The sequence below is a fragment of the Lycium barbarum genome, chromosome 11 (genome assembly GCF_019175385.1).
Source record: "Lycium barbarum isolate Lr01 chromosome 11, ASM1917538v2, whole genome shotgun sequence".
Lineage (NCBI taxonomy): Eukaryota > Viridiplantae > Streptophyta > Magnoliopsida > Solanales > Solanaceae > Lycium > Lycium barbarum.
The window spans coordinates 30,338,686-30,353,744 of record NC_083347.1 but is presented as its reverse complement, the minus strand read 5'-3'; positions in this window follow the sequence as shown (position 1 = coordinate 30,353,744).

Here is a 15,059-nt window from a genome sequence, read left to right as displayed (position 1 = left end):
TCGAGATAATAACACTAAGGATATTTATGACTACTATTCCGCAAATTCGACTAACTATCAAAACAGACTGAATAGAGAAGCCACCACATTTAACTCCATATTCTGAACTGATCTATTCAAAACCAACATATAGTCGAAGAACCAAATAACTACTGAAGCAAGAAAAGTAAATAAAGGAAAAAGATTGGAAAGTTGTTATTTTCTTCTACATACTGACATTTTCAAACAGCCTCATTTCTATATCAAGCTGAAATTGTGAACTATAGAAAATCTTTTTGTACCAGATTACTTAATCACAGTTGAAATTAGCCCTGCTAAGGCATAATGCGATATCTGGTCGCATAATAGCAGTAATTCAGACCCAATAAAACAATCCTTGATCGAAACATCAACTCACAAACATTGTTTAACTAACATAACCAGCAGGTAAATTAAACATTACTAGTTACTAAACTGAAATTAGACTAACTAAAACTTGGACATACGCAATACTACTAAACTGCTAAACTGAAATTTAACCAAACTGAAGCAACAACATACACGAACAACATCACAGATTTTAGATTCGAAATAAAAAGCACACACTGACCTTTTGTGGGTGCAGTGAAGTGGGTGTCGACGTCTCGGATTTATACTCGAACTCGAAGAACCCGATTAAAGTAACAAAAGTTTCCAACCAAAAATAGAGTGATTGTTGGCTGTTCTTTTTCGAGTAAGGCTATCTTTGATGATTAAAACTTGTGTTTTGTAGGGAATTTTTGTTCCAGATCCTTGTGATTTTTCACGGGATTTTCGGTCTCCTTTTCCTAAAGTTGATTAGGTTTCACTCCCCCCAAAAGAAAAATCCCCGGATCTCCTCTCAATTCCCCTTCTTTATAGGGTTGTGATTAGGGTTTAAGAAAGGAGAGAGGAAGCGTGGGGGGGACAGAGATGAGTGGGTGACAGAGGCGTAGGGGACAGGGGTAAGTGGAGATGGAGCGAGGTGCGAGAACAAGGGGAAGTGGAGATGACAGAGAACGTGGGGGACAGGGGAGAGTGGGTGAGAGCGTGAGAGGGAGAGCGGAGGTGAGACGAGAGAGATGAGAGAGGAAAGAGTGAGGGGCGGCTGGTGAAGGGAAAAGAGTAAGAGAAAAGGGATTTGGGATTAGGTTAAAGGGTGAAGGGGAAATGGGTTGGACCGGGTCGGGTTTAAAATGTGTAATGTGCTGAATTGTTTTTGGGTAGGGAATAATGTGGGCTGGTCTGTTGAAGACATGGACTGGTTGGATTAAAACGTGTGGGCTGATTATTTGGGCCATTTATTGGCTGAAATTGTTGGTCTTTCCCCTCTATTTAATTATCCTTGGACTTCTAATTTAATAACTAGTACAACATATATTATGCGAAGACAATTAATAAATAGAAAAAATAATGATTTAATAAAGCGTTGTCTTGTAATTAATTTAATGAGTCCAAACCCGAAAACGAAATGATGACTAACTATTTAACATTTGTGATAAAGTAATGCTCATAATGTTGAAAATAAAAGTTGTGATATTAATAGTAGTAGCAATAAAATATTGTAAAAAACAAAGTTTTTAGCTCGTCAGTAAATTTAGAAACCCGAGTAAATTAAATAAAAGAGGGACAAAATTGGGTGTCAACAGTAACCACTCCGGTGCCGAAGCCTTGGTTCAAAAGATTATCAGAGCAGGATATTATTTGAACCAAATGGAAGAGGACGCGAAAAGCTTTGTACGTAAATATGATGGGTGCCAAAAGCATGCGCCGATGATACATCAGCCGTGGGAGTTACTGCACCCGGTATTGTCCCCTTGGCCGTTTATGAAACGAGGAATGGATATCGTCGGTCCTCTACCATAGGCCCCAGGTAAGGCTCGCTTTATTTTATTTATGACTGATTACTTTTCAAAATGGGTTGAAGCGTAGGATTTTAAGAAAGTTAAAGAGAAGGAAGTTATTAACTTCATATGGGACCATGTCATTTGTCAGTTCGGCATCCCAGTAACTTGTGATAACGGTCCTTAGTTCATTGACAATAAAGTAAAAAACTTCTCGAAGGGTTGAAAATCAAAAAGATTTTGTCAACTCTGTATCACCCAAGTGCAAATGGACAGGTGGAATCAACGAACAAAACCATAATTCAAAATCTGAGAAAACGGTTAGAGACATCAAAGCACAATTGTAAGGAAGTGCTACCGGAGGTATTATGGGCCTACAGAACAACATCAAAGTCGAGCACAGGAGAAACGCCATTTTCCCTAGTCTAAGGGGCCGAGGCTCTAATCCCCGTAGAAGTTAGTGGGTCAAGTCTACGGTTCTGGTACTCTACCAACGAGTCGAACAAAGAAGATATGGCCGTAAAGCTTGACTTAACGGACGAACTACGCGAGAATGCACTGGTTCATTTAGCAGCTCAAAAGCAGCGAATGGGGAGGTACTACAATCGAAGGACAAACCTTCGACATTTCCATGTTGGGGATTTAGTGCTTCAGAAGCTTACCCTTCACACCAAGAATCCCGATGATAGAAAGTTGAGGCCGAACTGGGAAGGACCGTATAAGGTAACCGGAATAACGAGCAAAGGATCGTACCAGTTGGAAACCGGAGATGGTCGGCAGCTACACAATAACTGGAACGTGGCACACCTGAAGAAATACTATTGCTGAGGTATGACCCGCTAACCCTTTTGATTATTCTAAAGTTCTCACCTATCTTTTTTACAGTGTCGTACCGGAAGAAATTACGAAGGTGTTAGAATTAGGTCTGAAAGCACGTGTTGCACTCTTTTCCTTAGCCCGGTTTTTTCCCGAGGTAGGTTTTTCGGTAAGGTTTTTAATGAGGCAATAAGTACAACGTGTTACCTTAACAAGACGAGGCTAAAGGCCCATAAGCTCAAAGACCGGTTAAGTACAGGGGACCGAATAGTGTTTCCCTGTTCATACTTCTCAAACAAACACTAGGGGACTACTATACCCCACCAAGGCCGAAGAAGAACTCACCGAAGTCAAACAAGAAACAGAGTCGAGATCTAAACAATTTTTCTTTTTCCTAAATACCCGAACATTCTATATTAGGTTTCAATGTAAGGGCCAAATGATCGAATGAATCGTGCTCGGGTAGTGGTGCTACGGCAAGAGCAGAAGGGATCGGATGAAATCCTTAGTTTTGTATGAGATAAACATCTGGAATGCGAAGAGAAATACTTCTGAAAAGTATGTCCTAAATATGTTTTTTTATTAAATATAACCCTCGATTGGGGACTGTCGTCATAAAATCGACAAAGGCAAAAAGGTTATAGTCAATCGAGCCCAATTCTCTTCTAACCTTCGACTGGGGACTGTCGTCATAAAATTGACAAAGGCACAAAGGTTATGGTTAGCCGAACCTAACTAATTAAATACAAATAGTCGGAAGAAAGTCAAATAATTAAAGACCTCAGTTTAAATGATCAAGGTGATTCGGAGACGTCCGAATTCACAAAGCATAAAAAAGGCCCCGCAGGCAAGCCATCTATAAGTTTTCGGTAACTTCAAAACCGAATAAATCCCACAACCAATAAGTTAAGATTGGCTCGATCCTTTAAGAGAAACGGTTAAGAAGGCTTAGGGGCGAACCTGAGTCACTCTTTTCGAAGAAAACATTAAAAGCAAATGTCATAAATGGTATTCGACTCAAAGATCGAAGAAAATGATGCCAAAAAGGAAATACGCATTTCATATATTGCATGACAAATTGAAGCTTTACACTTATGATTTTTTCCCACATAGATCAAAAACAAAAAAAATAAAAAGGCTCGTACAGGCCCTATTCTACTCTGTATGAGAAGATCCCGAGTTTTCAAAAATGGTCTCTTCGGAATCATCCCCGGAGCTATCCTCGAGAGCTTTTTTGGCTTTATCCTCGATTATCCTCGCATCGAGTATGCGAGCCGAGATATTTTTCATACCCCGTTCAACCTGCTCGAGGGTTATCCTCCAGGATTTCCACCGTTCATGTTTAGCTAAGAGTGTAGAACGAGCCTCGGTGGCCTCTATATCTTTAAGAGCATCCTCCAGGTCGGCCTGAGCTTTCTTCAATTTCTCGTCAAACTCGGACTTCATGTCACTCAGAGTGATCTGAACCTCGTTGACAGATGACAGTTTGGTATGAAGAGCATCATTAGCTAGAACAGCGGCCTCGAGCTGACCTTTGAGCTCATCACTGATCCGGGCTCGTGTCTTGACCTTTTCTTCAACTATCCTTAACTTCTCTTTCTCGGAAGCTCTCTCAGCTTCAAGTTGTCTGTACTTTTCTGCCGTTCTCTCAGCCTCGACCTTGACAAAATCGAGCTCTCTCTTTAGTTGAGCAATAGTAGCTTCAAACTCGCCAAGTTTGGTAGCAAAGTTAGCATTTTCTAGGCTGTGGTTTTTGTTATCCCCTTCCAGAGCTTGTTCTTCTCGACTACATTATCAAACTCAGCCTTTAAACGAAGTTTCTCCCTTTTTACTGCCTCAAGCTCAGATTGAAGATTCGGGGGTGCGGTGACCCGGCTCAGTTCATTCTCTTTTTCTCGCAAGAGAAGTTTGAACTTCTCGATTTCTCGGATTTGGGCATCTAGCTGGGCCTTCAAGTCATCCACCAAGTGTTGGGCTCAGACGAAGCCTTCATTCACAAGAACGACACTCTGAAAAAGGAAAATAAATGAAGATAAAGATTAACGAACAAAAATAAAGAATCATACGTCGGATGCTTCAAAGATGCGTAGGAAAATTTACCCGATTACCGGCATACATGCCCTCGTTTATAAGGCACTGCCATGGGAGTATTTTCATGTTCTCCTTATCCAAATCTGAAACAAAAGGTCTTAGATAGCTGGCAACCCCCACAGGGCGAGATAAAAAGCTGCAGTCCTCGGGGACGGTGACCATGACCGACCTTGTCCTTCTTGGTTCTACATTTGGGACCAAAAAAATATCTACAAGTCTAGATCTCGAACCTGATTCAGTAGATCGACTGGCAACCCTCGTTGCTCGAGAAATATGAAGATGGCCAAACCCTGAAGCTTCTGCCGTAGCAGAAGGGTTATTGGCAAGCATATCATCAAGGTTCTCTTGCTCCAAAGAAGGAGCAGGAGGAGAAGTCGGAGCTATGTCAGCCATTGTCGATATCTCAGCTGCAGTAACGGGTTTGACACTTGAGGGCAGGTCGGTAGCCATTGTTGTTTCGAATTCCCGGGTGGTTTCGGCCCTCGGTGCCGCCTTGGCTAATGAAGTTGGGTCGGCCCTTCGAGGTCTCTTTGCCAAGGGCACTTCCTCAGGATAAGCATCACCTGTAATATAATAAATTCAATAGATCTTAGTAGAATTGGGGCTTGGATATACTCGGTTATTGGAGGAACAGGAACCTCATCCTCCTCACTTGTAATCGGGGTCGGAACCTCAATCGAAGTTGTATCGAACCCGGTAGTTGTGGCATCGGAGGGTCTCGATACATTTTCGATCATGATGTCATCTTCAGATTCATCCCTCAAGCCCCGAACAACTTTTCTCGACCTTTTCTTTTTCCTTTGGCCCTTGGTCGAGGGTTTTCTCCTTTTCTTTCGGCAACAGCAATAAGCCGAGCTGACCCTGCCGTATTAAAATTTGAGCCCGATGTTACTGGCTCATCTGCTAGTGTGGGTCATGGGATCACAGAGCCCTTGCCCAGACCTAGGAATTGGAAGACAAAATGAAGGTAAGTTGGAATGGTTAGGGTGTGACAAGGATTAAAGGAAAGAGAAGGTTACTGTGATTCTGCTAGTACATCGATCACGAGACATGTCTGCCCATGTCCGCTCTTCGTGCAAGTACTGGCCGATAATGGCTTCAATCCAATTAGGGAAACCCAAAATGGCAGTAGGAATCCACGGATCCGCTAGAATATTGGAAAGAGTTAAAAAAGAGAAAACAAAAAGATGGGATACTCGAAGGAGGCAAATTCAAGAAACTTACATTTGTCATTCCATTTTTCGGCAAAAGGACATATATTCGGCTGGTATAAGGTCCGTGGTCCTAACCCGGACATAACGCTCTAGCCAGCCTCCGTCCCTGTCTTCGTCAACATTGGAAAGAATAGGACTATTACCTCATTTTGAGAACTTTATCACACCCCTCGGAAGATCCTGGGCAGTACAACCGAATGAAGTGAGCCAACGTAAACTCTTTGTTGACGTTATTCGCCAAAAGATGAAGGCAGGCAACGATCCTCCAGATATTTGAGTTAATCTAGGCAAGGCACACATTGTACGTCCAGCACATTTCAAGAATGACCGGATCAATACGAGGGTTGAGGTTCAGAGTAAACGGATACGTGTAAACGTATAGAAATTCTTCTTTAAAGTCAGTGATCAATTCGTCATCACCGGGAGCAAAAACTTGAACAGGACGGTTGTCCCAACCATACTCGGCCCGAACTCGGGGAAGATGATCCTCTTTGATCAATGAGGCGTAACGTCTTACGTCGTAACCCCGGTCAGAAGTCTACACAGCTTTTTCAATGGCGAATTCGTGGTTAAAGTTGGGCTTCGAGGGAATTATGTCTTCGGCAGTCGGCTGGAAAGGTGTTTTACCCTTAGGCTTGGAAATAGGTTCGGCAGTCGGAGAAGAAATCGATGGCACGTTCTAGGAAGCAGTGTCAGTATGTGTCGACATTTTGAATTCAAAGGATCAAATAAGAAGATATGCAGACCAAGTATGAAGATTCAAAGGATTTGAAATGAAGATTGGAAGGCTTAAGTTGAAGTATGAAGATTTGAAGCCCAGTAATATGAAGATATGAAGATTTCGAGATGAACAAAATGGAGTTAGATGAAATTCAAGAAGATTTGCTGGAAAAGGAAGAAGATTTTGGCACCTCGAAGGAATTGCCTTAACAACTTCTTCAAAATACGAAGATACCGAAGCAAATAAAGTGAAGTGTGAGAACTAGATGAATGGTGAAAAGTGAAAAATGGATAAATTACTGGGGCTCACCTTATATAGGCAAACCTCTTCGACGGTTATAGAATTCGACCAACCGGGAAAGGACACGTGTTCGAGAATTAATGAGACATAACTTGAAGCAATGTGACCCTAAGGTGGTTACCGAAGTAGGCCAACCAAAAGGGGACACGTGGTTGAAATCAGAAGGACCTGAAGTGAAGAAGCATTTCAGTTCCCCCTTATTTTCGAGGATTGAATAAACTTACTTAGGAAGTCACCGGAGGGAGTTTTTCCTTTTTTCCACTTCCCGTCACTTCAGTGTAACTTTGGTCCGAAAAGTATGGGTACTATCTGCATATGGTAAAACCCAGACAAGCTTGTGTCCGAGGGGAGCTGGTGTAAACGATAGAACTGAGAGATCACAATCACGTTCAACTCTACTTCAACACTGAGGGTATTTTACCAGACACGGGAAGTTCGAGCCTAAATAGCACGCTCAATATAGGTCCGGATTATCAGTTATAGAGCAGGTTACACGTCACCCAACCGTTCCGCCACTTGCGCTATCCACATATCCTATTCACCACTTACAAATTTAATTGTTATCCACAATTTGGGGGTAAACAGTTATCTCTTACAAGCAGTTTTTGTGGTCAAGCTATCATTTTTATGAAACCCTAAGCCTCAATTCACTTGGCTCATGTCTCTAATGGTTCAATTCTTGATTAGAAAGTTATAACCCAAGCCTTTAGATGATAATCACACAATAATATTCATAACCCACCAACTATTGAAGGTCTATTAAGTTCTAGGGTTACTATTCTCAATTCACCATTGTAGACCCATTAAAATGATGATAATCTTTGAGATGAAAGCGCAATGAAGGGAGGAATGGTTAAGACTTACATCTCAAAAATATTCTTGCCCTAGCCTTAGAATTTCGCCCCAGGTGCTCCTTGGAAACTGTGTTGGAGTTTAATGAATAAAGAATTCGAAACTAAGTGTTTAAAACTCGAGATTCTGTCCCCGTCGACCGCTGCAGCGGTCATTCCGTCGCTGTAGCAGGCAATTGCCCGTTGTAGCAGACCAAACCAAAAACTCTCCTCCGCTGTGATGGGCATGGTTCCGCTATAGCGCCAGCTTTACAGCGGTCCAGTGCCGGCCAATACCGGACACACCCAAATCCCGTCTGACCGCGGCAGCGAGAGGTCTGACGCTACAGCGGTCCCGCCGCAGCGGTACTTCATCCGTCGATGCGGCACCACTGAGCTAGTAAGCTTGCTAATTCCCATAGTTTTCACTCTACCACCCAACACTTCATCCGAGGCCTCACAAACACACAAAAAAAACATGCACATTAATGTAAAAACACCATACGGACTCACCCGTGGCCTCGGAATTCCCAACGGAGATATAATTTCCTACGTCTCACCCCAATAGACTCAACACAACCAAACAATAATCACAAACAAGCCAATTTTTCAGTTCCTAGATTTCTACAGTTGAGTTTTTATTAGCTCGTTCTACCCTTGAAAAGGTTCTATTTGGTAGGGTGATCCTAGATTTTGCACAACGACCAGGAGGGTCGTTATAGTATATGTATACACATGTGTATATCTGCGTATATATGTATATGGAGGGCTACATATGCAAAAGTTAAATAAGTAGCCAAATTTAAATAATGTCCATTAATTGAACATTTAAATTATGACCACATTATAACTAAATTGGCTAATTAAAAGCTAATTCTGCAAACGTGACAGTAATTGAATTAAGGCATGAAATTGGATATTTCTATTATCGCCATAATTGGCTGACAATTGATTATTTCAATTATAGCCACTATTAGCCACACAATAAGTAGTTTTTGTGAAATTAATCACAATTAAACACATGATCAACTATGATTAATTTCTATAAAATGCAAGAAAGTAAAACTAAGTTTTTTAGAGGTAAAAAGATTAACTTATTTAATTAATAAGCTTTTCTTGAATTAAACGGAGTAAAATGCTTGCTAATTGATTTTTTAATAAAATTTAGCAAATGTTTTATATTAACTACCAAAATATGTAGATTAATTCCTAAATGATTCATAATATTACTAAAGTTATTATCGGAATAATTTCATAAAAATCATTTAGACCCGTAAGAAATACACATTTTGCTCCATTTGATATTCAACGACTCTGGACAATTAAAATAAATTGTAGGAGGTCAAAAATTAGGTGTCAACAATAACGTGTCTAAACCCCACCTGATCCCGACACTTCTCTCCTACCTGTGCCTCGGCCTGCTGGTGCCTAAGTGCCATGGACTAGGAAAGGTGTTACTGATGCTGCTGCGACTGGTCTAGTAGGCTGAACGTCACCACCATCACTGTTCGTACAACCATACCTAGCTGAAGGGCAACCTCTTTGCATGTGGCCTCGGAGATCACACTTATAACACACATCCATACTATATTTTGCTACAGTTGCTGTAAGAAGGAGGCCACTGAAACTCTAAACCCATCCTATTATGAAACTGGGGGAATTCCCTTTGTAGATGTCCCAATATTTTACAAACAAAGCATTCAAGGACGTCTTTCTGATAAAGAACTCAGTGACGCTCCATACGGCCTAACGTGGGGCACTGAGTCCGCTTGTGACCCTTCTTACCACAACAGTAGCATATTTTGAGTCTCATTTAGCATTCGCCTAAGGGGCGCTACCCACAGGTGGGGCAATTCGGTATGCTGGTTAAAGCTATCCTCTTCTATCTTTTTATTGCACGAGCAACTCTATTAGGTGTCAGATTCATAGTTGCATTACCAGGAGGGGGAATAACAGCACATCCCCTCGAAACAAGGGCTTCAAATGCACCAAGGGTTCGGTCCATTTTCTCCACACGTTCCTGTGAAACTTGTTTGATTCCTGACAACTCTACCTGAAAGAAACACGTCAATAATGATTAGTTGTACATCTCCTTCTTCTTTTAAATACAAGGCGTATTCGGTAGAAATGACAGTGGTTCGAACAATTTCTTACGACATAGCTCTACGGCACGATCTAGAGTAGAAAGAATGATAACATTTCCTAGATCACCTATAGCCTCCCTATTATAAGTGTGTCGCGCTTCACACCCATAAGTAGGACTCTACTAGACACAGTTTCACAGAATCCCTAAGACACTTGAACCTAGTGCTCTGATACCAAGCTTTGTCATGCCCCGAACCATGGCCTGGACGTAACACGGCACTCGGTGCCTTACTGCATGTGCCCGAGCAAACCACATGGCTCGCTGAGTCAACATGGGATGTATACTTATGTGAAATATAAATTAAACACGCATGGTTTGTGAAAAACATGGAATCAATTGTCATAAGCCTGAAAATATATTATATCATGTATGTGGAAATAAAATATCGGGGTGTAGCCAACAAGGCTAACCTAACTGAATATCTGACATGACATAACTGACTAGTCTAGTCTATGAAACCTCTGACATGAGTCTGACTACTAAACTATTTATCGAGACAAGACCCCCAGCATACCTTAACTGCATAACTAACATGAAAGTAAAATAAAGATAACACCCGGAATAGAATGGGGCTTACCAATAACTGATACGACCAAAGTCCTAACGAGCTGATCAGTCATCCTGTAAATCTGCATCGTGAAATGCAGGCCCCAGGGAGATAAAAGGGGACGTCAGTACACTTGAATTGTACTGGTATGTAAAGAAACTGAATGAAATAACAAAGCATGGCACATGAAATAATAATAGTTGTAACTGAAACTGAACGAAAGAACTGTAAGTGGGATGCTCAGGTAATGGGTAGCCCAATTTAATAACATGGATACATGAAGGAATCTGAAACTGAAACTGTAAGCTAGACATGAACATGAGTATCATGTGGCATGGGTATACTGTAACATGAGTAAACTCTCTCTCTCTCTCTCTCTCTCTCTCTCTCTCTCTATATATATATATATATATATATATATATATATATATATATATATATATATATATATATATATATATATGTGTGTGTGTGTGTATGTGTGTGTGTGTGTATGTGGGAGAGCCTTTGTATAACCGATATCATGGAATCACCACATGAAGCGCGGAGTCTAGTACCTGGCCCGACCAGCAGAGCAATCCTATACCTTGCCAGGATATGAGACATGAGCATGACGTGATCCAATTCAACTGTCTGAAGGTGTCGTCCTAATCTGAGTGGATCGACCCTTACCCAACACTGGCAAGCTTTCGCGGAACATTTAACCTACTCCCAAAAACATGGACATGAACATACTTATAGTTGTCTTAATAACCCATGGTTTTCATGATATGACTTGTAACATGGTTCATAAACATGGCTTTTATACTTGATTCATAAACATGGCTTGTTACATGGTTCGTGAGTATAATATTGTATAAACATCAATAGATAGTATAACTTGCATGAAATCATAGATATCAAATAGACTTTTATGAAAATCAGCATTATAGTTTATATCTTGCATCTAAGAACCCATGGAATGCAAAGTATAGGTTTTCATGGATTATGAACAGATTCTCAATAACCAGAATGGAATATTAAGAGCACAATAACGAATTAATAATACACACATGGTATATCATGGTACATGTACTTAGGTTTATCATGAATGAGTCTAGAACCGTAGTTTTTTATGAACTTTCCGATAATCATGGAAGAACGTGGCGTGAGGAAGAACAATGATTTTCCAACGTGTAGATAGAAACCCTACATACCCGTTAATGCTCCAAAACTTGTAACTAATGGTCTTAAGTTGAGATGAATCCCAAAAGCTTTAATCTTGAATCCTTGTGATGGGTTTTCTTGAAAACCCTAGGTTAGGAATGATCATTTCCTTATTAGAGTGTGTAAATACGTGTTAGAATTGACTTGGAAGGGCTTGGAATGGCTTACCTTAATGTCTTGGATTGATGGGAGAAGAGAAACTTCATTCTAGGGCTTGAAAAATGTGAAAAGTGGAAATAAACTGATCACACGTATTTATACAATTCACTGATGCGGGAAAAGTACGGGCACAAAAGTCTGTTTACCCAAAAGTCAACTATTGGTCAAACACTTTCACTTAAAGGTTCTAATTTTCTCAAAGCTTTATAAAACTCGTCTGATGACCTTGCGAATAGGGTCGACAGGGTAAACTGATCAATAAGCGCATAATGACCGAACGAGTCATTACATCAGATACCAATTAAACAATTGTTCGTCCTCGAACAAACAAGAAATAAGCGAAGGAAAGGTACCTAACTAGGTAAAGAGGTGGGGATATCTACTATGCATATAGGCCTTGGTCTACCACGTAGCGTCCTGGACTGAACGCTACTTCCACTGAACTTTCACCGAAGCTATCTGCTTTTATCTTAACTCCCGAACCTCTCTATCCAAATTGGCAATTAGCTCCTCCTCAATAGAAAAATTCTGATCAAATAGAACCGAATCCCACATAATGATATAAGACACGTCTAAATGGTATTGCTTCAGCATGGACACAGGAAACACTGGGTCGGCACCCAACAAACCTGGAGGTAATGCCAACTCACAAGCCTCCTCCCCCACATGACGAAGGATCTCAAATGGGCCAATGAACCTCAAGCTAAGCTTTCCCTTCTTCCCAAATATTATCACACCCTTAATGGGCGAAATCTCAACAGGACATGTTCACCCACCATGAACTCTAGATCTCGGACCTTCCGATCCGCATACTCCTTTTGCCTACTCTGAGCCACTAAAAGCCTTTCTTGAATCAATTTTAACTTATCTAGCGACTCCCTCAAAAGACCGGTTCCCTACGGTTTCACCTCAAAAGCGTCGAACCAACCAATCAGACATCAGCATCTCCTCCCATATAAAGCCTCAAATGGAGCCATGTCGATACTCGAATGATGGTTGTTATTGTACGCAAACTCTGCCAAAGGTAAGAACTGGCTCTAATGACCACCAAAGTCGATAACACAAGCTCGGAGCATGTCCTCTAAAACCTGAATAGTCCGCTCAGACTAACCATCCGTCTGAGGGTAAAAAGCAGTCATATTATCCAACTGAGTCCCTATCTCAGCCTGCAAAGTCCTCTAGAAATGGGACGTGAACTGAGTGCCTATGTCATAGATAATGGAAATGGGAACTCCATGCAATTGAATAATCTCTCAGATATAGATCTTGGCGAACTTCTCTGCATTGTAGGTGATCTTAACTAGAATGAAGTGCACAGACTTAGTCAACTATCCATAATAACCCAAATTGTATCAAACTTGCCTAAGGTCTTCGGAAGACCAACCAAAAAATCCATGGCTATCCTGTCCCACTTCCACTCTAGAATGGGCATCCTCTAAAGCGTACCCCCGATCTCTAATGCTCATATTTAATTTGCTGGCAATTCAAACACTACAAAATGAACTCAATAATATCACGCTTCATCCTGCCCCACTAATTGTGTAGTCTCAAATCACAATACATCTTGGTAGCACCAGGGTGAATAGAATATCTAGAACTGTGAGGCTCCTCTAAAATCAACTTGCTCAAGCAACCAACCCGAGGAACACAAACACGCCTCTTATCCTCAAAATCCCTTCACCATCCAGAATTGCCTACTTGGCCTATCCACTTAACACTTTATCACGAATATTGCACAACTTAGCATCTTCGAACTGTTATACTTTAATCTGATCCAAAAGTGACGACCTCACCTCAAAATAAGCCAAAACTCTTCCTGAATCTGAAATGTGGAGTCTCACTATCCCATTTCCCAAGCCTGAACAAATGTCTTTCCTCAGATACCAATTGGGCCAAAATACCTATACTCATCGCCTTTCGGCTCAACACATCCGCCACAACATGGTCATGAGTGGGGTAATACCTCCCCCATACAAGTAGTGCCTCCAAATCTTCAAAGCAAAAACTACTGTGTTTCCCATGCACCTTCAACTGCCTCAAAGCATAGGCAATAACCTTACCATCCTGTATCAGAACACAACCCAAACCTATATGCGAAGCATCACAATACACTGTGAAGTCCTTTCTCTTGACTGGAGAGATAAAATAGAAGCTGAAGTCAATAAAGTCTTTAGCTTTTGAAAACTGTCCTCACACTCATCGGACCACTGAAAAGGCAGCTTCTTCTAAGTCAAATGAGTCAAATGGGAAGCAATCGAAGAAAACCCCTTCACAAAACATATGGAGTTATGGTGAGATCTGTAAGAGATAAAAGTAGGACTTGGGTAGGTAGTTTGTTCTTAACATTGCATTTCATTTAATAGGAAAACTAAAGGCGAAAATCCGAGTAAAGAGGCAATAGAATATGCCTAAAGTGTTACAAGTCGGGTTAAGGGAAATTGTGAAATGGTTTAAATAAGACGATCAGGATGAGCTGATTACTAGAAGACGGTCAATTTAGATGTCAGATTAAAAATTCTTTCAGAATTATACCAGTTAATGATAGTCAGATCACAGAGAGACTACGTAGAGTTACTATAAGAGGAAGCTCCAGCGCTACTTTATAGCCAACTCTAAAGATTGAGATAAAGAGCTAGAAGCAAAATGATAGTTAAAATCTTTTAGAAAGAAAGTCGAGGAGTGACACATGATGCGAAAGATTCCAGAATATGGACTTCATCACAGGTTTACCTCGCACTCCGCGAAAATATGACTCTATTTGGGTCATCATTGATAGGTTGACAAAATCAGCCCACTTTCTTCCAGTCAGGACTACATATTCAGCTGAGGATTATGCCAGGTTGTACCTGAAGGAGATAGTGAGACTTCACGGGGTTCCCACAACTATTATCTCTGATAGAGGAGCCCAGTTCACAGCTAACTTCTGGAGATCTTTCCAGGAGGGATTAGGGACACAAGTGAGTCTCAGCACGACATTTCACCCTCCGACTGACGGACAAGCCGAGCGTACCATTCAGGCACTACAAGATATGTTACGGGCCTGTGTTATTGATTTTTGGGGTAGCTGGGATGATCATTTGCCACTTATTGAGTTCGCCTATAATAACAGCTACCATTCGAGTATTCAGATGGCACCGTATGAAGCCTGGTATGGGAGGAAGTGCAGATCACCTATTGGCTGGTTTGAT